This window comes from Rutidosis leptorrhynchoides, chromosome 4 (genome assembly GCF_046630445.1).
Source record: "Rutidosis leptorrhynchoides isolate AG116_Rl617_1_P2 chromosome 4, CSIRO_AGI_Rlap_v1, whole genome shotgun sequence".
In the NCBI taxonomy this organism is placed as follows: domain Eukaryota; kingdom Viridiplantae; phylum Streptophyta; class Magnoliopsida; order Asterales; family Asteraceae; genus Rutidosis; species Rutidosis leptorrhynchoides.
In genome coordinates, this window is record NC_092336.1 from 568,644,718 (window position 1) to 568,668,805 (window position 24,088).

Consider the following 24,088-nt stretch of genomic DNA (forward strand, 5'->3'; position numbering starts at 1 on the left):
CATGCCTACAGACCCCTGTAATACAAATAAGTGTTGTTAATTTGTTTTCATCCGTATATCAAGAAGACACATTCACATATAACACATAATAATTAATAACTATCACAAGAAGCTAAAAAGGTTTGATTCAAACAGTACATCCCTATGTATGATTCAAACATTATATATGTAAATGTAAATACAGATCATGCTTATACAAATGATCCAAACAGTACACCACTACATCAATTAACCCTATGTACATAAGTGAATAATATATGTCTTTTAAGTATTTATATTTAGTTGCATAATTGTTATCTTACCTCGATCTTAATTCACAAAACTTACTCAAAATATTATTTATAATAACTCTGCAACAATTGCATTAATGTTTTCAAAATTTGATCCATAAATTACAATCGGATACATTAACCTTTGTTGATCTGTTCTGATGCGCATTTTTTTAATTATATAATTTTATTTCTGAGCATGTACTGCAAATGTGCTTTATATCGAAAAACATTAGGTTATCAACACACATTAATGTAGAAAACAATCTAATATGACAAACTCAAGTGTTTGATGCTTAGTAATAATATTGGTTATGTAAACAATATTGCAGCGTTCCATCCGGATAACAGAATGAAAGCATGTTCGGTAGAGTATTCTATTTTATAACATTGCAGATGAATTGTACACATAACTAACCATGTTGCAAGAAGGTGGAATTCTATGAACCGCTTGTCATCAGATGTTAGGGTTAGCTCTAGAGATGACAAATTTGGTATGCAAAATACATTATGTCTTTAGCTTCTTCCACATATTTGTAAAAAGTTCAACAGTCCATCTAAGCATTCACTTACACTTAGTACAATGCAAAAGGCAAGTAAATATAGATTTAGTCAAAACTCAATATAACAGAGAATAATTGTAGATCTTACTACAATACATATTACATTAATCAATCACATTGATATATATGCATTATACACCACCAATTAATTAACCGAAAATGCTCATTGGAAATTTGAAATTTCTAGATTGTTCCACAAATCTATCGGTTCAGGTCCAGTTTCATCATTAATTTTTTGCAAACAACTACTATAAAATGGCCATACATGTTACGTAGTGTCACCTTCTATATGGATCAGTTCCTGACAGATACGGTTTTGCTTATTAAATTTTTCAGATTTGTTAATTTGATCTACAACAGGTGATCTGTAACGACCCTAAATTTTCCATTATCTTTTACCGTTAATTATTTAACGACCATTAACGGTTATTCGTGCCATGTCATTTCTATGACCTATATTATTATTTTAGTAATAATATATTAATTATTATGTGTTAAATGAATATTTGTATTCATATTTTAAGTTATACATTTCTACGTGTCGCGGATTTCTATCCGGCGAATCTTTTTGGTTTTCAAACCGGGATTTTTAAGTCCTAATAATTTTAAATATGATATTTTAATGTCATATATTTATATATAGTGTTTATATATATTTTTCGTCGCGTAATTAATATCTCTCCGAATTTTCAATCGCGTAGTCATGTTTTCGCGTTTCGGGTTTCGTTCGGGCATTCGGGCCACAAGCAAATAATCTTAGCATCATGTTGGCCCACAATTGGGGCCCACCCATCATATTTCAGCCGAAAATTGTCAAGGGGAGGGGGTGGTTTTGCCATTTCTTCTAAATAGTGATTCATTTGATTAAAACACCAAAAATACTCCTCATTTTAACCCTAGCTTTCATTTTAACATTCCTCTCTTCTCCTTTTCTTGTTTAGAATAACCACCATTCAGCAACATCATCATCTTCTTCAATAAAGCACTCAAATCAAAGGGCTTTCATCGTTTTCGGATTCTACATCTCGTTCTCTACGCGTTCATATCCTTCAATTCTTGATTAGGGTATAAACCCTAACCCTAGCTTTTCAATTTTTCTTTAATTTTTCTGCTTTTATATGTTATAATTATAGTATGATGCTTATATGTTATTGTATTGTTTATTGTATGCGTAGAAATGCTCGATTATATATGTTTTCGGTTTGATTGTTTTGGGACAGCGGTTTGATTGTTGTTTTTTGTATATATAACTGATATAAAAGTGAAATTAAAGTGTTTATATGAGTTCCTCTCATCAAGATATTAATTTTAGACTCCGGATTCATGTCATTTCGATTCCCGGAGCTCTAGTTATGCTTAAAATGGTGTTTTGTTGAGATTAAATTGTGAAAACAAATTGGTACAGGTATGGTCCAACTTTGTGATCATATTTGGAGTCTTTAGGGTGTACTAGTGTGTTAGGATTGATGATGAGATGAACTTTCATGTTCGGGTCATCGAAATCCGAGCCACGGATCACCCGGTATGACTAAAACATGTTTTTGAACGGATTAAAGCTACAAGTTAATTTATGGCTGTAAGTCACGACTTGTTTGCTGTTCTTGGGGTGTTCTTGAGCACACTAATGTGTCGGGTGGGTTGGTTAGGCAAAGATATATATAAGACTCGCCGAAAACTGATTCCCGGGGCTCAAGTTATGACCCGATAAACCTTTAATTAAAACTTATGGTTATTAATTATGACTTATGATATAAATAATAAATTTCATTATTAATTAATTACTTATGATATAAAAAGTAATTATTTAATTTAAGACTTATGATATATATATTTACTATATCATTTATTAATTAATTATGATTTAATTAAACATTTAATTAAACTTATGATTAATAATACTTTTATTGTTAATGAAAAATACTTATGGTAAGTATTAAACTTATATTATGAGATTATTATAATAAGACTTATAATAAGAATTAATTAATTATTTAATTATTATAAGGCTTAGTTATTATTTAATTATAATTTAATTATTAAATACTTATGATTCAATAATGATAATTAGAAACTTATGATATGATTAATAATTCATTATTAATTAATAATACTTATGATATAATTTAAAATCTATAATTAATTAATAATACTTAAAGAACCCAAGTTCAACCCACCCTCCTCGAAAGGATGAATAACATTTTCCCATTTGACCGAAGATATTTTTGACCCCTCACCCGACCCGCCCCAAAAGAAATTACGTCTTACACACTCGAGCTTTTTCAACACGCAAGGCGGGGCATGGAAGAGTGAAAAGTAATACAACGGCAAACTATTCAAAACTGATTTAACGAGAGTCAAACGTCCACCAAATGACATCGCACGAGCTTTCCAATCTGCTAACCTCTTCTCAAATTTATTCACCACCGGTTTCCAATTTTCCATTTTGTTCATTTTTGACCCGATAGGAACCCCGAGATAAGTGAAAAGGAAGGAGCCTACATTACACCCGAATATCCTGGCCATTGCTTCAATTTCATTAGACTCCACCCCTACTCCGAACAAGTTACTTTTACCATAATTGACTTTTAGACCCGAGGTTAATTCGAAGCATTTTAGTAATTTCAAGAGACTCTCAATGTTACTAAAGCTCCAAGTTTCGAAAAAAATTGTGTCGTCCGCATATTGGAGATGTGAAATAGGGACTTTATCCTTTCCAATCTCTACACCACTATAAAGATAATTTCTCACCGCGGCCTTAGTTAGCCAATTTAATCCCTCGGCCGCAAGAATGAAGAGGAAAGGTGAAAGTGGGTCCCCTTAACGCACCCCTCTTTCAAGTTTGAACTCCTTTGTTGGTGAACCGTTTACCAACACCGAGATGGAAGCCGACTTAAGGCAAGAAAGAATCCATCTTCTCCACTTTTCCCCGAAACCCATAATATTCATTATTTCCAATAAAAACTCCCAACTCAAACAATCAAACGCCTTTTCAAAATCAACTTTGAAAATAAGACTCTTTGCCCGCTTTTGTTTTAAAAATTCAATGGTTTCATTTGCAATTAGAGCCCCGTCAATTATATTCCTACCCTTTATGAAGGCGCTTTGTTCGTACCCGATAAGCTTAGGAACCACTTTTCTCAAACGATTAGAAAGTAACTTTGCAATAATTTTATAGTAGCTACCGAATAAGCTAATAGTGTAACGACCCGACTTTTTCGACTTGCTTTTATGCTTTGTATTTTAGCGAAACTGCGTTTTTGTGCATACTGTGTTACTTTATACTCTGGAAACTTGATATACGTGGTTTACTTCCATTTATATGTTAAAACGTGTCTTAGAGTACGTAGGATACTTAACTTGTTCAACGGAAGCCTTTATAACCGTTAGCGTTACTTGACGTTTCGATTAAACCGCGAACTGCGCGCACGTTTGATTTTTGTCGTAATCGGAATATTATGACTGCGAAATATTAATTATTATTTTATAATAATAATTACCTGGGTCTTTGGATGCTTAATTTTATTTATTTAATTGCAAGAGCCCAATAGTTAGTCTTGTTGGACTTTCTACCTTATTGGACCTTAGCCCACCCTACACTAGCTAGTGGCCCAATTAATTAGCCCAAGTATTATTACTAGTGACCCATAATAAATAAAATAAATAAAATAAATTAATTAATGAGTCATACTAGCATTTGGATAAGGATTATCCATACTGTTACATGGGATTCTAGCATAAATACATGCTTTAGACAACCACTAACCAAAAAGCAAAATGGTGTCTCCTCCCATCCCCCTCAAAACCTACGGCCACTAGGGCCTCCACCTCATCAATCCTTGTCAAAACTTTGCTTATAAATACTAGCCATTTACCTCTCATTCAACACTTGCTCTCATTTGGTTTTCACACACATTTGCTCTCTTCTTTCCTTCCTTTCTAGTATTACTTGTAAGTTTCTTTCTCTTCTTCTTTTCCTTCCAATTTCGTGTATCATCATCATCCTTTCATGGAGATCAAGTTCTTTTAACTTTGATCTTGATTATATCTTGTTGATTCAAGCATGAATCCTCAAGAACATTGAAGATTCAAGCTTTCTAGCTTTGAATCTTCACCAACTTTATAGATCTACTTCTTTTATGCTTTAATCTTGTTATTTTATGATAAAGATTCAAACTTTTGTTTGTTATCTTCATATATCTTAAAGATCCAAGCTTTATGCTTCAAGATCTTCAAGAACAACCAAGATGCAAGCTTTCTAGCTTGAATCTTCATATCTTGTTGTTGGATCTAAGTTTTCTAGCTTATGATCTTGTTGTTTTGTTATAAAGATCAAAACTTGTGTTTATGGTCTTCATGAAACTTAAAGATCCAAGCTTTATGCTTCAAGATCTTCAAGAACACTAAAGGTTCAAGCTTTCTAGCTTTGTGACCTTATAAATTGTGTGAAAGGGATCCAAGCTCTCTAGCTTAGGGTTTCATCACTTCATTTGACTTAGATCATGTTCATACTTGTTTGATTGATGTAAAGTTTGTAACTTTGTTGTAAATAGGACTTGTAATTGTGTTAAGACTAAGGATATGATGTAACTTTGGTTCATCATCCATCTAAGACTCTTAAATGAGTTGTGTTACCACTTGGTCTTAACATATTGTGTATTGATGGTAGAATCTTGGTCAAAAGTGATGCTAAACCATTAACGAGTTGTACACTTGAAGCTACAAGCATCAAGGATGAGAACCGTGATGAGCATCAAGCACCAAGAACCCCACCGGAGCACTTGTCCACTGATTTTTGTATCTGATAAGACCACCTGGGCTACAGGAAAGTTGATTTTCAGTTATTTCGGTTCGAGTAGATGATTTTACGTTTAGGCCTCGTCTTAATCCGAGTTACGGTTTAGGATTTATGGCCCTCCGAGAGTCACTACACCCTATTAACGTTGTGCTAAAATTTCTGACCTACTCGCACTTAAACCGTCGCCACGGTCAAACGAAGACGAGTTTGGTTCTGGAAATTGGTCAGTGGTTAGGGGACTCATATACGGAGCCATAGCCACTGACTATGCGTCTTTTCGATTTACGTAGAGGTCGTAGCATCTGACCGAAGTCAGCCTATTGTTTCGATCTCTATTCTTGTCGAACTTATTTAGCTTTTATGTTGATGAACGATGATGATGATGACACTTAACCTTATTTTATGCACTATTAGAAATTATAAAGACAACCTACTGAATAGAAGCTTGTTGATTTCTAAATGCTTGAGCATTTTGTTCATTAGTTTGTTTCTGAGATGTGAAAAACTGCGTTTGAGTTTCAACTAGCTTCGTCATCATATCTTCTAAATTCGGCTTTTTATCATCGGTTTGTTGTGGTGGTTTGTTTTGAAAATTAGGTCTTTGCTGATTGTAATTATTATTGGATACTTGTTGATTGCTAGGACCTTGTTGGTTGTTGTATGGAATATTTTGGTTATAGTTCTGGTTTTGATTGTAAATCGGTCTTGGCGGTTGATAATTATTCTGATAATTATTTCCAGGCCTTTGGTTTATGTATGAAATATTCTCTCTTTGTTCTATTGTTAATTTAATACCGAGACAATCTTTTGTCAAATGTGGTCCTCCACACTGCTCACAACTAATTCGTATTGAGTGAATATCCTTTGTCATCTTTTCCATTCGTCTCTCGACAGCATCTATCTTTGCGGAAATGGAATCTAAGTCATGGATAGAATCGGCTCTAGCTGCTTTAGATGATCTAACGATATCTTTTTCTTGGTGCCACTCGTGTAAGTGGGAAGCAGTGTTATCAATAATTTTGTAAGCATCAGTTTCGGTTTTCTTCATAATAGAACCACCACCAGCTGCTATATCTATGTCTTTCCTTGTAGTGATGTTGCATCCTTGGTAGAATATTTGTACTATTTGACAGGTATCTAAACCATGTTGCGGACATCCTCTTAATAACTTTCCAAATCTTGTCCACGCCTCATATAGAGTTTCATTTGGCTTATGTGTAAACGTAACAATTTCTGCTTGAAGTCTTGCGGCTTTAGATGCAGGAAAGAATTGTTTAAGAAATTTTTCAACTAAAACGTCCCATGTATCAATCGCCCCTTCAGGTAATGATTCCAACCAATCTTTGGCTTCTCCCTTTAAAGTCCAGGGAAATAACATGAGATATATCTGTTCATCCTCCACTTCTCGGATTTTAAATAGTGTGCAGATCCTATTAAAGGTACGTAGATGTTCATTTGGATCTTCCTTCGGCGCACCACTAAATTGGCATTGATTAGTCACCATGTGTAGAATTTGTCCTTTGATTTCATAATCTGGCGCATTAATGTCTGGATGAGTAATTGCGTGACCTTGGCCAGTGCGTTTAGCTCTCATTCGGTCTTCCATACTTAATGGTTCCAGATTCTCCATAATTGAATTTGTTGAATCGGAATCACTAGAGGATTCTGATTTAATGGTTCGTTCCTCAACAATCTCTGTTTGAATGATTGGTGGTTCCGGAGGAAAATTTAATGGTTCAAGATCTACGAATCGTTCCTGAATATTCTCCTGATTCTCAATTGTGAGGTCGGGTTCAAAAAATGGATTATCGGAAATTTGAACTAGAGTACTTGGTCGACTGGATGACGATTCTAAAGAAAAATCAACGGCGGTAATATTTGTTAAATGTCTTGATCTAGTTACAGGTGGTGAACGTACAAAAGGTGGTGAACGTCTTGCTCGGTGCATTCACTGAATATCCTATTAGTTTTTAAAAGGAAAGAAAAATTATAATAAGTTATCCAATCAATAGACTTTTCTGATTTTGCCCACGTTTCGAATAGCCAAAAGATGCAGCAGAGGGGCAGGATTCGTTTGGTCTTAATATAATTGAGGACTGTTTGGCTCCAATAACCCGGTCCACATACAAATCTAACTATTACTACGAACCAGAAAATTTTGATGTCTATTAATTTAACCACTTAAAATAAATTTTCGTAATTTTAAGAAATTTAGATAAGAAGTAGAATAAAAATCTATGTCCTAAAACTAGAATAGCGAGAAATAAGAAAGAAAAAGAGTTCGTCAAAAAAGGTCGAAAAAGAAAAATGGTTGAAAAATAAAAGGTGACGAAAAAATAAAAGAAACTTATAAAACTTAAAAAAAAACACTTGACTAACCTAACCTTATTACTACAACTAACTTAAAATTATAATCGCAAATTTAGATTACTAATTGGAATGATAATTGATACATAGGTAAAAGTCGTCTAAAAATATTAAAGCTTACAGGAAAAACTAAATCCAAATGGAAATAACTTAAAAAGGTACTAAAATCTAAAAAGGCGTCGCAAAATTCTAAAGTACCTAAATCTTAGTCTAAAGAAAAAGCACTTAAGGAATTCTACGGCAAAGCCTAAAAATCTAGAAATAAAAATAACTATGGTAAAAACTATGACTTAAAACTAATTACGAGCGAAAAATACAAATATTACGCTAAAACGATTAAAAAGGAACAAAATATAAAAATATACAAAAAGTTGTAAAAATTACAATTTTTATAAAAATATTATTTTTATATTATTTATTTAATAAAACTATTAATTTTAAACTTTAAATAAACTAATTAAACTAAATAATACAAATAATAAATAAAACTAAATTAATTAATTTAATATAAATAAACTAATTAGGTTTTAAAGTTAATAATAATAATAAATACCCCGTATTAAATGCAGATTAGGGCTTATGGTCAGCTGTGTCAGACGGCTCCGCGAGTCGCGCTTCTCGAAGCTGCAAACCCCGCGAGTCGCGGGGTTCCAGAATTCAACTCTGGTACAGTTTTGAATTTTACGCGTTTTTTTATTTATTTATTATTTTCTGTTTTATATTTTTCTGTTTTAAAATCTAAATATTTATATAATAAAAACTTATATTTAAAAACTAAAATAAAAATAGAACTACTTTATAATTTTATAAATAAAAATCGTAAAACTAGATTTATATATATTTTATTTTTTTTCGGTTTTTTTTTATGTAGCGTTGCGCTTCCGGCTTTTAAGCTAGATTGTCCCCGGCAGCGGCGCCAAAAATAACTTGATGTTTCGCGAGGTGTATATAAAATACTATTAAATTTTATAAGGAAATACTATTAAATACGATACAATTTTACACAAGATATTTATTTATTTATAGAATGGATATACTTAAACCTTGCTACAATACTTATAGGCAGTGTACCTAATCGTACAGTAGTGTAGTTTTTAGTAAGTCCGGTTCGTTCCACAGGGAAAATCTTTAAACAAAGCTTAACGCTATATTAGTTTACTTTTATAAAAATACAAATATATATACAAGTAATATTATTATTATAAAGGAGGGTTTTTACCGTTTAATGACCGGTTTGTCGATTTTAAAACTTTAGTCGCAGTTAAAACCAAATGTAAAATATTAAAAATAAATACAAGACTTAAATTAAAGCGTAAAGTAAATAACGATAATGAAATTGCGAATAATAAAAGTGCGATAAAATAAACTTGCGATAATTAAAAAGTACGATAATTAAAAGTGCAATTAAATACAATAACAATAAATAAAAATGCGATAATTAGAAGTGCAATTAAATATAAAATAAAAGAAATTAAATATGAAATAAAAGAATTATGCTTATTTAAACTTCCGAAATCATGATGTTTGACGTGTTGATTTTAGTTTTATGCCCATGGGTTAATTGTCCTTTGTCCTGGATTATTTAATATGTCCGTCTGGTTTTTGTCCATAACAGTCCATCAGTCATAAATATAAAGTGCGAGTGTCCTCGTCAAATTATTCTTATACCCGAAGTTAAATATTCCAACTAATTGGGGACTTAAACTGTAACAAGATTTTAATACTTTGTTTAATAATTACACCAGGATGTCGACTGAGTGTAACCCAAGGTTTTAATATTTTGTTATCAATTATACCAAGTGTCCTTGTACATAATTTCACCCATGTTTTAATTATTCTAGTGGCTATTAATCCATTCCCGTGTCCGGTTAAATGAACGATTATTCGTACATATAAATACCCCGCCCATCGTGTCCGATCGAGTGTATATGGTAATTTATAGGGACGCCCAATTGTAAATCTTTATATTAACATTAACAAACTATCATTTAGTTAAACAAATATAAAGCCCATTAATAGCCCATAGTCTAATTTCCACAAGTGTCGTTCTTTTGTCCAAACCCCAATTATGGTACAAAGTCCAATTACCCAATTTTAGTAATTAGCCCAACATCATGATTACTTCGGATTAAATAAGCATAATAATAACTTAGCTACGAGACATTAAATTAAAAAGGTTGAACATAACTTACAATGATTAAAAATAGCGTAGCGTTACACGGACATAATTTCGACTTACACCCTTACAACATTCGCTAACATACCCTTATTATTAGAATTATAATTAAAATTAAAATTAAAATATAAATTATAAATATAAATATTACGATATAGATAGAGAGATGGATATATGTTTTTTTTCTTTTGCGATCAGAATTCGTTTGCTTTTATAGGGACTTTCAGAATTTGGGTCTCCGCGACTCGCGGCCTTTTTTGCCTTCAAACTCCGCGAGTCGCGGAGTTTGTAAATACAGCTCACAAACTTTGGAGTCTTTCTTGCCGACGGATTTTTATTATTTATATAATATATAAATAATTATAAGAATTATTTAAATATTATATTATAGTTACGTGCATAGTTGACTTGTAATTTTTAGTCCGTTGCGTCGAGCGTTGAGAGTTGACTCTGGTCCCGGTTCCGGAATTTCGAACGTCCTTGCGTACAATTTAATATCTTGTACTTTGCGTTTTGAATCTTGTACTCTTGTAATTTCGAGACGTTTCTTATCAATAATTGGAACCTCTTTGATTGTATTTTGTACTTTTGAGCTTTTTGGTCGTTTGCGTCTTCAATTCGTCGAATCTGTCTTTTGTCTTCACCTTTTATTATTTAAACGAATATCACTTTTAAATAGAACAGTTGCAACTAAAAGCTTGTCTTTCTTGAGGAATAATGCTATGAAATATATGTTCGTTTTTAGCATTATCAAATATTCCCACACTTAAGCGTTGCTTGTCCTCAAGCAATATCGTCTTGAAATACTAGAATCACTTCTTTATTCTTCACACTTTGTACATCAGTGATTTCTATACGGCGGTATAAACAATGGTAGTAACGATATGGTTTACAGTCCCACATGACTATAAAAATTTAGATCCATTAAGGAAATTGGATCTTTATGAAAACATTTGATCTTTTGAAAATTAAATCTAGTTTTTACCCTAGATAAGTTTTCCGGAATAACCCTTTACCGGTGTTTGCAAAATATTTTTGTGGGTTTGGTGGGTTTCAGATTTGAAAATTTTAGCTCAAAACTTGCGGTTTTGTGTCACCCACTTGCTAACCTTGTATTTGGAAAGCAACACGTCCAGTTTACTTGTCCCGTATATTACCTTTCGGTAAACTACCGTCCGGTTGTAAAGGAAAGCGTTGAACAAGCAACTGTTAAGGCAATGTCCCCTGACATGCTTTTAATTATGGTCTATAACGTGTCGGACGCAATTACTATCCTTGGTAGGAGCAATAGTAAAGCTCACCCTTATAATTTTTTGGTCTGGCACAAGGTCCTGTCTTTGACCACTATGCAACCACCGTTCTTACGGTTGACACCCGATTTAGTTCAGGTGACCTAATGAATTCCAGGTGAATTCCTAGGATTTTAATGGTAATGAACGCATTGAAAATGGGGTTTTCAGAAAACAAATCGGTTTGTAATTTTGATCAAAATATTTTCTCGTTCAAGCTCGAGTTTAGATATCATTGAATTTCATGAGTTTGTAATTCTCAATCTTTAAGGTCAATCTCAAGGATTGAGTAATATCAGGCTTAAAAGCTGATTTTTGATCTTTTAAGGAGATTATCCTTTCTGGGGATCTGATTCATTAGTCTTATCCAGCTAATTTGCATGGTGCCCCCCATTTTACGAGATAAATCCTTCTCATGGTTAGGATAAATCTGACCACTTGGCGACCCTGTTTAATGCTGAGGTCCGTGGATTTCCTGCTGATTTTAGTGATGACTTTTCTAGATTTTTTGTCAACCTACAGCTGGTCTGGACGACAATTTCCTGACTTAAATCAAGAAGCGCTTGTCTTTTTAGGAAGACTTTACTTCCTTTTAATGATGGAATTGATTCATCGTGTAGATCCATCTCTCTTACAGTAAATCAGGTAAAACTTTTTAGTTTAGTCCAAAGCAAAAGTATTTTCAGTTATTTGTACAAAAATATGTGATATATGTTTTGAATAACTTGGAGAATTTTCCCACACTTGGCTTTTATTTTCCTTTTTATTGTCCTCTATTCCATTTTAAATGAATTTTAACATTTGGGTTTGTTTCTCAATTTATGTCCTTTCCGAGGTTACAATAATTTCGGTGTTAAAACCTAGTTTTATCGTTCATAAATATGTATAAACATGATTTTGAGTTCATTTAATTGAAAATTTTGAAAAATTTTACTAGAATTGGGTAGTCAGTATATAAGACTAGGGCTGTTCTTTATTATCAGAGAGCACTAGATTCTAATACAACTACTGCTTTACTAGTATTTTTAATGGTAACCCAGTGTTTAAGATAAAAATTTTAAAATCCGAAAGAATTTAACCCCTTCCCACACTTAAGATCTTGCAATGCCCTCATTTGCAAGAATTCAGTAACAATTTAAATTATTGAGGGTGATTTGTGTGAAAATGATTAAATTTTACCAAAGTTTCCAAATATATTGTCGTTTGTTTGCTGAATGATAAATGGTGCACATCATTTGTTCATTCCGTCTTGTTGTTATTTCACATATATTTTGCATCTTGTCGTCAAAATTAGTTGCTTTTGCTGAACTTAATGCCAGTCTTTGAAAATGCGTTGTTTTACCCTGTTGTGTACATAAGATAAACTGCAAACATATATACATATTTTTTGAAGTTTGGTATATTACCCCACATTCAAAAATTATTAAAATCTAAGAATAAAAGTTAGAAAATTATAAAAACTATTACAATATTAACATAAGTATTAAACGTATCAACATTACAAATTACAAAATAAATAAAACTAAGTAGACTAGGGATGATACTGATACCAATAGGGGTTCCATGCATAACCATAGGTGCTATAGAATGCTTCGGCTGGGTTATACGTAGGATACGGTGGTTGTATCTCTATAGACCAGGGAGGGAATATGGGTTTTGGAGTAGGAATATAGTTTCTAAATATATGTTGGCAATGAGCTATGATTTGGTTTTGATGAACTTGCCAATCTTCAAATGCTCTCTGTCTAGCATTTTCGTACTCCTGTGAAGCTATAAACCTTTGCATTTCTTGCCTTTCATTTCCCCCTCCTACATTACCTTGCCGTTGGTTTCTCTCAACCTGTGGATGTCTACCATGGTATTGTACTGCGGCGTTATTTCGCCTCTTCAAAACTTTCGCACCATGGTATACATTTAAACCTATTGTATCGCGGGGTTATGGTTCTTCGACTAATAATCCCCCCCCCCGACTTATATCCACACCGAGATATTCAGCAATCAAAGTAATAAAAATACCACCTCCTATTATGCTATGCGGTCTCATCCCCCTAACCATAGCTGATAAATAATAACCCACACAATAAGGTATACTTACAGCGCTTTGTGGGTCTCGAATACACATATGGTAAAACAAATCCTGTTCATTTACCTTTTCCTTGTTCTTACCTCTTTGTGTAATCAAATTAGCTAAAAACCTATGAATCACTCTTAATTCAGCTCTATCTATATCCAAATAAGAGTAATTTCCCCCTTTGAATCGGTGATGGCTTGTCATTTGACTCCATACACCATGTGTATCAAAATTTTCATCTATCTTTCTACCATTTAGTATCGACCCTCTACAATCGGCAGATGCTAACTCCTCAGGCGTATATATACGTAAAGCCTGAGCCATGTCTAGTAAAGACATGTGGCGCATCGAACCTCCTAACAAAAATCTGATAAAAGATCGATCGGTTAAACTAGCTACCCGATCATTTAATTCTATACTACACAACAATTCTTCACACCATACTTTATATACAGGTCTATGCATGGTGAATAAACGTACCCAGTCGTTAAAAGTAGAATTACCATACCTCTGTGGAAGTAATTCCCTAATTGGCCCGGCCAATTCTACAGCTTCTAATGGTCCCCATTCTATGACCCTCGGTACCTCAACAACTTTAGAATGAAGAGTATGCAAACCCCTTTGGTATTTTGGATAATCTATCCAAAGTCTGTCAAATCTCAGGTTCGGATGCAAATCTTCCAAGTGCATATCAGAAAATGTCATGACTGGATGAGGTATATCTTGTTTGTAGTAGTTATCCACCTCCTATTGTTCCGCATTCTCAGCAGGAGCATTGCGAGCTTGGGATGAAGATTCACCCCTTTCAGTCTGCAAAACACATCAAACACAATTTTTGTGCATCCAAATATGCATTAGTGTCAGCAAAATCATCAATCAAAATAATTACAATGACATGATCAATTTATATCAAACTTAAGCTCATTTTCATATTTTCATCAAATCTACACTTTTTCAAATAAGCTTATACGAAAATGTTCGCCAAGTTCATAATCATTTAACTCAAATAACATGTCAAAATAATCATTACTAGCAATTAAACAAGTTTCAAATGGCATTATCTCTCAAAAATCAAGTTCATGAATTTTTAGACTTGAAAAAGTCCACTTTAATTCTCAAAATCATGTTTAGGCTCAAAGTTTGGATCATTTAACTACCTAAACATGTTACACTACTTAATTTAGCAACAATTCATGACAAAAATCGGCCATAACCTGTTTATATCAAAAAGCCCCAAATTGCTCAAGAACACAAACCCTAGATTACTCAAAATTTGAAGTTTAAGGCTTCTAATCATGTTAAATAGCATCAATCTAGGTTATACAAGCATAATACATAAACAATTTAAGCATAATTACACTAAAAAGCATCAAAATCAAATTGGGGAAAAAATTGCTCAAGAACACTAATTTTCGGATTAAATGGTGTTTAGGTGTAGAGATTTACCGTTTTTCTTGAGTAATTCCTTGATAGCATCCTTCTCAACATGATTTTAGTAAAAGATTTGATGATTAACGGTTAAAAATTGTGATTTTGGGGTGTTTTTCGGGTTTTTTCGCGCAGTATTTTAGCTGTATGTGTTTTTGTGGTGTGTGGTTTGAGCTGTTCGTTCAGCTTTATTTTTTTTTCTGTAATTTGGTCCCTCCGCGAGTCGCGGAGTTTTTACCCTTCAAACTCCGCGAGTCGCGGAGTTTGTATATATATATATTTTTTAAATATCTTATACTAATTAAAACAATTAAGTAATTAATTTTAAAATTTTGTTTCCCTTGTTATTTAGGACGAGGTCGTTTCGGATCGATGTCCTAGTCCGTCCTTCGACAAAATTTTAAAATTTGTCTTTTTATAGCGATTGTTTTAAAAGCTAAGATTTTTGGGTTTTTTTTAATGTTTTTGACATACTTTAATTCAATAAGATTAAAAATAATGATAATAAAAGTTCTCGTCCCTCCCTCGGGTAAAGCAATTTCGGTTCAAAGACCTAGTCTTCAACTCACGACGAATTTTAAAAATCATATTTTTAACTTAATGAGATAAAGTAAATTTTTGTTTTTAAATTCACACAATTTAAATATAAAATTCAAAATTAATATTAAAAATTCACACCAAACTTAAAATTTGAAATGCATAAAATTAAAAATTCATATTTTAAAAATTAAAAATTCACACCAAACTTAATTTAAAAATTCATATTATAAATTCACACCAAACTTATATAAATTTTTCAAATATTTACAATTTTAAATATATTGTTTTTACAAAGTTTACAATATTAATTTAAGATTTATATATTAATTTTAAAAACATGGTAAAAATAAAATTAAAAATCTTTTTGGCTTTTTATCCCACTTTAATCAATCAAATATTATCAAAAATATGCGCCCCTCTTTTCGGTAAAGTAATTTCGGTTCCAAGACCTAATTTAACTCATGACGAATTTTTGAAATATTTTGGGTTGATTGATTAAAGATATTTATACCTTAAGAATAAACGTTAAATTTCGCAGTGATGTAATAAATTTTTGAATGATATCAATAATTTCGGTCGCCAAACCTAATTTTATTCAATTCCAATTTAATACTTTATAGCGAACAAATTAGCGTTTATTATCAAAAGGTTAAAAATAAAAATAAAAAATAAAAACTGTACAGACATACCTTTGAAATAGATTTCTTAGTTATACGATCTATCCCATTCATAAGATAGTCTGTTTAATTGGTTTTCCATGGCTACATAGGTGTAACCTCGAGCATTCAGTGTCTTTTCTTCTAAACATATGAACGGTCCGTCTCTGCATAAAGTAACAAATTCGGTGTTTGAATAGGTTTGATTATTTGAACATTTACCTCCATGTGACCATTTTCCGCATTTGTGACATCTTTCTAGGTGTCGTGCTCTTCTTTTCGCTGCGGATTTTGATTTTCCTTTACCAAATTGTAACTTATTATCTTCGCATCTGGATTCTTTTCTAACTCCGTCCAATCTTTCTCTGATTACTGATACTATTTCACTCGGAAGTGTGTCATTATTACGTTTAGTGATCAAAGCGTGTAGCATTAGACCATGGTTTAGTTCACAGGCAGTCTTCATTTCCTAAAAAAAATAAAAATTCAGAATGGGGGGAGAAGACTAGTTCTTTAGGGTCTGCTAGGGAAAGACCATTCGGGTTCCATTTTCGAGAACTACACGAAAACAGACAATCTAACTCTAACAGAAATACATATTATCCTTTAAAGACTTGATTCTCCCCACACTTAGTTAGCTGTGGTGTCGAAATTGTGATTAACTTCGTTGTCGACTTCCATCAGACTATCTATGTAGTGTTTAACTCTGTGACCATTAACTTTAAATTCAATCCCATTTGAATTTATTAATTCTATCGTTCCGTATGGAAAAACTCTTTTGACTATGAATGGTCCAGACCATCTTGATTTCAATTTTTCAGGAAATAGCTTGAATCGTGAATTGAAAAGAAGAACTCTGTCTCCTTCTTTAAATTCTTTTAAACTTCTGATTCTTTTATCATGCAATTTCTTCGTTCTTTCCTTATAGATTAACGAATTATCGTATGCTTCATGTCTTAATTCTTCTAATTCGTTTAGTTGACTTAACCGTAGACGTCCAGCTTCATGTAAATCAAGATTACATGTCTTCAAAGCCCAAAATGCTTTGTGTTCAATTTCTACTGGAAGATGACATGCTTTTCCATAAACAAGTCTAAAAGGTGTGGTTCCAATTGGAGTTTTGTAGGCTGTTCTAAAAGCCCAGAGTGCATCCTCCAATTTAATGGACCATTCCTTCGGATTTGATCCTACGGTTTTCTCTAGAATTCGTTTTAAAGCTCGGTTGGTATTTTCAACTTGTCCACTTGTTTGTGGATGATATGCGGTGGAGATTTTATGAGTTACTTCATATCTTTTAAGAACTTTCTCAAGTTGATTATTACAGAAATGAGTTCCCCGATCACTTATTAAAGCTTTCGGTGTTCCAAACCTTGCAAAAAGACGTTTTAAAAAGTTGACTACAACTCGTGCATCGTTAGTTGGGAGAGCTTGTGCTTCCGCCCATTTAGATACGTAATCAATGGCTACGAGAATATAGAGATTATTATGAGATTTTGGAAATGGACACATAAAGTCAATACCCCAAATGTCAAATACTTCACATACTTGGATGACATTTTGTGGCATTTCATCACGTTGACTTATTTTTCCGGCCCTTTGACAAGCATCACAGGATTTGCAAAGAAGGTGTGCGTCTTTGTAAATTGTAGGCCAATAGAATCCAGCTTCATACACTTTTCTTGCTGTTAGTTGAGGCCCATAATGCCCTCCTGTTGGTCCTGTGTGACAATGGTTTAAAATTTTACTAGCTTCATCTCCAAATACACATCAGAGTATTATTCCATCTGGACAACTTTTAAACAGATGTGGATCTTCCCAAAAATAGTGTTTTATATCACTGAAGAATTTCTTTCATTTTTGGTACGATAATCCTTTTTCAAGGAATCCACAAACTAAGTAGTTTGCGTAGTCTGCAAACCATGGGATTTCATTATAATCTATCTTCAATAGATATTCATCAGGAAAGTTGTCTTGTATGGTCGATTCATTTAGAACTTCTAATTCGGGATTTTCAAGACGAGAAAGATGATCAGCGGCGAGATTTTCTGCTCCTCTTTTATCTCGGATTTCAATATCAAACTCTTGTAAGAGTAAGATCCAACGGATTAATCTTGGTTTAGCATCTTGTTTTGAAAATAGGTATCTAAGAGCAGAATGGTCGGTATAGACCACCGTTTTTGCTAGAACGAGATATGATCGAAATTTGTCAAAAGTAAAGACAATAGCAAGGAGTTCTTTTTCAGTAGTTGTATAGTTCGTTTGTGCTCCTTGTAACGTCTTACTAGCATAATATATAGGTTGAAATCGTTTTTCAATCCATTGTCCTAAAACGGCTCCCATTGCAAAATCACTTGCATCGCACATTAGTTCAAATGGTAGATTCCAATTTGGTGTTATCATGATCGGCGCATTATTGAGTTTCTCTTTAAGAATATTAAAAGATTTGATACACTCATCTGAAAAGATGAATGGAGCATCCTTTTCTAGGAGTTTATTCATAGGAGTGGCAATTTTAGAAAAATCTTTTATGAAACGTCGGTAAAAACCAGCATGTCCTAGAAAACTCCTAACTCCTCTAACATTGGTGGGATGTGGAAGTTTAGCAATTACATCTACTTTAGCTCTATCCACTTCAATTCCTTCTTTTGAAATTTTATGACCAAGAACGATGCCTTCTTTAACCATGAAATAGCATTTCTCCCAATTAAGTACTAGATTTGATTTTTCGCATCTAATTAGCATTCGTTCCAGATTAACTAGACATGATTCAAATTTATCACCGAAGACTGAAAAGTCATCCATGAAAACTTCCATGCATTCTTCTATCATGTCGTGAAAAATCGCCATCATACACCTTTGAAAGGTTGCAGGGGCGTTGCAAAGTCCAAATGGCATGCGTTTGTAAGCAAAAGTACCATAAGGGCACATGAATGTAGTTTTCTCTTGGTCTTCGGGTGCTATTGGAATTTGAAAATATCCGGAAAATCCATCTAGAAAACAATAGTAACTATTTCCGGCTAATCTTTCCAACATTTGATCAATGAAAGGTAAAGGAAAGTGATCTTTTCTGGTGGCGTCATTTAATTTTCTATAATCAAGACACACACGCCATCCTGTTACAGTCCTAGTAGGAATCAGCTCATTTTTTTCATTTGTAATGACAGTCATGCCACCCTTCTTAGGCACGCATTGAACTGGGCTTACCCATGGACTATCAGAGATTGGATATATCAAACATGCATCTAGCAGTTTAATAATCTCTTTCTTAACTACATCTTGCATATTAGGATTTAGTCTTCGTTGGCGTTGCACATACGTTTTATGACCTTCTTCCATAAGGATTTTATGTGTGCAATACGAAGGACTTATTCCTTTAATATCATGAATCTTCCATGCAATGGCTGGTTTATGAGCTTTCAACACAGAAATGAGTTGTGATTTCTCATTTTCAGCAAGAGAAGACGATATTATTACAGGTAATTCAGATTCACCATGTAAATAAGCATATTCCAAATGGTTTGGAAGTGGCTTTAACTCTAATTTCGGAGGTTCTTCTATCGATGATTTGTATCGATATCTGTCTTCTTCTTTTAGTATTTGAATTTCTTCTGTTGTTGGTTCATATCCATTAGCTATAAGTGTAGCTAACATTTCAGCTTCATCAATTGGTTCATTACCTTCTCCTAAAGAACATTCTCCTGTTCCTTGTAATTCTGGAAATTCTTCTAATAATTCTGCATGTGCATCTATAGTTTGAATATAATAACATGTATCATCTGCAGATTGCGGTTGTTGCATTGCTCTATCAACTGAAAAGGTAACACTCTCGTCCTCTATACTTAGGGTCAATTTCTTACCGAACACGTCTATCATTGCTTTAGCCGTGTTTAAGAATGGTCTTCCTAATATGAGAGGAACTTGAGAATCTTCTTCCATGTCCAAAACAACAAAATCTACTGGAAATACTAAAGTACCAACTTTAACTAGCATGTTCTCCATTATCCCTCTAGGATATTTTATTGATCTATCGGCTAGTTGTATGCTTATTCTGGTTGGTTTCAATTCTCCAAGGTCTAGTTTAGCGTATAGTGAATACAGCATTAGATTTATACTAGCACCTAAGTCTGCCAATGCTTCTATTGAACTAAGACTACCCAGAAAACATGGAATTGTGAAACTTCCTGGATCAGATAGTTTTTCTGGTATCTTATTCAACAGCACTGCTGAACAATTAGCATTCATGGTAACAGCCGAGAGTTCTTCCATTTTCTTTCTATTTGAGATTAGATCTTTCAAGAATTTAGCATATCTAGGCATTCCTGAAATCACTTCAATGAAAGGAAGATTTACATTTATCTGTTTAAACATATCCAAGAATTTGGATTGCTCGGCTTCAAGTTTCTCTTTCTTCATTTTACTCGGGTAAGGAAGTGGTGGTTGGTATGGTTTAACATAAGGTTTAGCCTTAACTGTGTTATCTTCATTAACCTTTTCAACTACCGGTTCTTTTTCCTTATCTTGATCAGGTTGTGGTTCTTGTGGAGTAGGAATAGCTTCATCAGAAGTTACAGGTATTTCAGGTGGTTTAAGCGTTGTACCACTTCTTGTGGTAATGGCTTTAGTTGTTTCATTCCGGGGGTTAGCATTTGTATCACTAGGTAGACTTCCCGGTTTTCTTTCACCTATTAACCTTGCTAGGTTACTTACTTCTTGTTCCAGATTTTGAATAGAAGCTTGTTGATTTCTAAATGCTTGAGCATTTTGTTCATTAGTTTGTTTCTAAGATGTGAAAAACTGCGTTCGAGTTTCAACTAGCTTCGTCATCATATCTTCTAAATTCGGCTTTTTATCATCGGTTTGTTGTGGTGGTTTGTTTTGAAAATTAGGTCTTTGCTGATTGTAATTATTATTGGATACTTGTTGATTGCTAGGACCTTGTTGGTTGTTGTATGGAATATTTCGGTTATAGTTCTGGTTTTGATTATAAATCGGTCTTGGCGGTTGATAATTATTCTGATAATTATTTCCAGGCCTTTGGTTTATGTATGAAATATTCTCTCTTTGTTCTATTGTTAATTCAATACTGAGACAATCTTTTGTCAAATGTGGTCCTCCACACAGCTCACAACTAATTCGTATTGAGTGAATATCCTTAGTCATCTTTTCCATTCGTCTCTCGACAGCATCTATCTTTACGGAAATGGAATCTAAGTCATGGCTAGAATCGGCTCTAGCTGCTTTAGATGATCTAACGATATCTTTTTCTTGGTGCCACTCGTGTGAGTGGGAAGCAGTGTTATCAATAATTTTGTAAGCATCAGTTTCGGTTTTCTTCATAATAGAACCACCACCAGCTGCTACATCTATGTCTTTCCTTGTAGTGATGTCGCATCCTTGGTAGAATATTTGTACTATTTGACAGGTATCTAAACCATGTTGCGGACATCCTCTTAATAACTTTCCAAATCTTGTCCACGCCTCATATAGAGTTTCATTTGGCTTCTGTGTAAACGTAACAATTTCTGCTTGAAGTCTTATGGCTTTAGATGCAGGAAAGAATTGTTTAAGAAATTTTTCAACTAAAACGTCCCATGTATCAATCGCCCCTTCAGGTAATGATTCCAACCAATCTTTGGCTTCTCCCTTTAAAGTCCAGGGAAATAACATGAGATATATCTGTTCATCCTCCACTTCTCGGATTTTAAATAGTGTGCAGATCCTATTAAAGGTACGTAGATGTTCATTTGGATCTTCCTTCGGCGCACCACTAAATTGGCATTGATAAGTCACCATGTGTAGAATTTGTCCTTTGATTTCATAATCTGGCGCATTAATGTCTGGATGAGTAATTGCGTAACCTTGGCCAGTGCGTTTAGCCCTCATTCGGTCTTCCATACTTAATGGTTCCAGATTCTCCATAATTGAATTTGTTGAATCGGAATCACTAGAGGATTCTGATTTAATGGTTCGTTCCTCAACAATCTCTGTTTGAATGATTGGTGGTTCTGGAGGAAAATTTAATGGTTCAGGATCTACGAATCGTTCCTGAATATTCTCCGGATTCTCAATTGTGAGGTCGGGTTCAAAAAATGGATTATCGGAAATTTGAACTGGAGTACTTGGTCGACTGGATGACGATTCTAAAGAAAAATCAACGGCGGTAATATTTGTTAAATGTCTTGATCTAGTTACAGGTGGTGAACGTACAAAAGGTGGTGAACGTCTTGCTCGGTGCATTCACTGAATATCCTATTAGTTTTTAAAAGGAAAGAAAAATTATAATAAGTTATCCAATCAATAGACTTTTCTGATTTTGCCCACATTTCGAATAGCCAAAAGATGCAGCAGAGGGGCAGGATTCGTTTGGTCTCAATATAATTGAGGACTGTTTGGCTCCAATAACCCGGTCCACATACAAATCCAACTATTACTACGAACCAGAAAATTTTGATGTCTATTAATTTAACCACTTAAAATAAATTTTCGTAATTTTAAGAAATTTAGATAAGAAGTAGAATAAAAATCTATGTCCTAAAACTAGAATAGCGAGAAATAAGAAAGAAAAAGAGTTCGTCGAAAAAGGTCGAAAAAGAAAAATGGTTGAAAAATAAAAGGTAACGGAAAAATAAAAGAAACTTATAAAACTTAAAAAAAAAACACTTGACTAACCTAACCTTATTACTACAACTAACTTAAAATTATAATCGCAAATTGAGATTACTAATTGGAATGATAATTGATACATAGGTAAAAGTCGTCTAAAAATATTAAAGCTTACAGGAAAAACTAAATCCCAAATGGAAATAACTTAAAAAGGTACTAAAATCTAAAAAGGCGTCGCAAAATTCTAAAGTACCTAAATCTTAGTCTAAAGAAAAAGCACTTAAGGAATTCTACGGCAAAGCCTAAAAATCTAGAAATAAAAATAACTATGGTAAAAACTATGACTTAAAACTAATTACGAGCGAAAAATACAAATATTACGCTAAAACGATTAAAAAGGAACAAAATATAAAAATATACAAAAAGTTGTAAAAATTACAATTTTTATAAAAATATTATTTTTATATTATTTATTTAATAAAACTATTAATTTTAAACTTTAAATAAACTAATTAAACTAAATAATACAAATACTAAATAAAACTAAATTAATTAATTTAATATAAATAAACTAATTAGGTTTTAAAGTTAATAATAATAATAAATACCCCGTATTAAATGCAGATTAGGGCTTATGGTCAGCTGTGTCAGACGGCTCCGCGAGTCGCGCTTCTCGAAGCTGCAAACCCCGCGAGTCGCGGGGTTCCAGAATTCAACTCTGGTACAGTTTTGAATTTTACGCGTTTTTATTTATTTATTATTTTCTGTTTTATATTTTTCTGTTTAAAATCTAAATATTTATATAATAAAAACTTATATTTAAAAACTAAAATAAAAATAGAACTACTTTATAATTTTATAAATAAAAATCGTAAAACTAGATTTATATATATATTTTATTTTTTTTTCGGTTTTTTTTATGTAGCGTTGCGCTTCCGGCTTTTAAGCTAGATTGTCCCCGGCAGCGGCGCCAAAAATAACTTGATGTTTCGCGAGGTGTATATAAAATACTATTAAATTTTACAAGGAAATACTATTAAATACGATACAATTTTACACAAGATATTTATTTATTTATAGAATGGATATACTTAAACCTTGCTACAACACTTATAGGCAGTGTACCTAATCGTACAGTAGTGTAGTTTTTAGTAAGTCCGGTTCGTTCCACAGGGAAAATCTTTAAACAAAGCTTAACGCTATATTAGTTTACTTTTATAAAAATACAAATATATATACAAGTAATATTATTATTATAAAGGAGGGTTTTTACCGTTTAATGACCGGTTTGTCGATTTTAAAACTTTAGTCGCAGTTAAAACCAAATGTAA